The sequence below is a fragment of the Myotis brandtii genome, unplaced genomic scaffold, assembly GCF_000412655.1.
Source record: "Myotis brandtii unplaced genomic scaffold, ASM41265v1 scaffold797, whole genome shotgun sequence".
Classification (NCBI taxonomy): Eukaryota; Metazoa; Chordata; class Mammalia; order Chiroptera; family Vespertilionidae; genus Myotis; species Myotis brandtii.
In genome coordinates this window covers 273,160-274,080 of record NW_005371210.1, presented here as the reverse complement: position 1 = coordinate 274,080, position 921 = coordinate 273,160, and the positions used below count along the sequence as shown (strand labels likewise).

The following is a 921-nucleotide window of genomic DNA, read 5'->3' as shown; positions in this document are numbered from 1 at the left end:
ACCCTTTCACAGGGGTCGCCTAAGACCATCGGAAAACACATATATAATTACATATTGTTTTTGTGATTAATCACTATGCTTTAATTATGTTCAATTTGTAACAATGAAAATACATCCTGCATATCAGATATTTACATTACAATTCATAACAGTAGCAAAATTACAGTTACGAAGTAGCAACGGAAATAATTTTATGGTTGGGGGTCACCACCACATGAGGAACTGTATTAAAGGGTCGCGGCATGAGGAAGGTTGAGAACCACTGGTCTAGAGGAAGCTCTGGACCCCGTGGTGTGGACGAGGGGAGCCCTGGACCGCAGTGACTGAGGGGTGGCCAGCATTAGCTGTAGACCCGTGCACCTTCTCCGAGGCTGGGATCCACGTGGGCAGGGAGCACATTGGTGGTCACTGTCCCAGGAGGCGTGCAGGGGGCCTGGGGACATCGGCGTGATGGGTGAAGGACAGGCCACACAGCCTCTTCATTTACTTATTTATTTATATTTTTATTGACGTCAGAGAGGAAGGGAGAGGGAGTGAGATAGAAACATCCATGATGAGAGAGAATCATGGATTGGCTGCCTCCTGCACGCCCCCCACTGGGGATCAAGCCCACAACCCAGGCCTGTGCCCTGACCGGGAATGGAACCGTGATCACCTGGTTCAACCATTGAGCCACACCGGCCGGGCCCTCTTTACTTTCAGATAAGGAAACCGAGGTGGAGAGAGAGAGAGAGAGAGAGAGGAAGGGAAGGAGGACAGGGAGGAAGTGGGCGGCCTGCCCTTAGCGCTGGGTCAGCGCCTGGAGCCTGCCAGCCCCTCCCCCGCCTCCAGGACCCGAAGGCCACGGGAAAGGGCCTGGGAGCCTCGGGGACAGGCAGCAGGGGGGGCGGAGCAGGGACTGGTGGCAGTTGTGCAGGTGCA

General features: G+C 54.0%; 1 protein-coding gene across 1 annotated transcript in view; it reads left to right on the top strand.

Annotated features, from left to right (window-relative positions):
- NOTUM (notum pectinacetylesterase homolog (Drosophila)) overlaps window positions 1-921 on the top strand; it is a 10,652-nt gene that overhangs the window by 6,402 nt on the left and 3,329 nt on the right. The gene's annotated exons all lie outside the window — the stretch shown is intronic.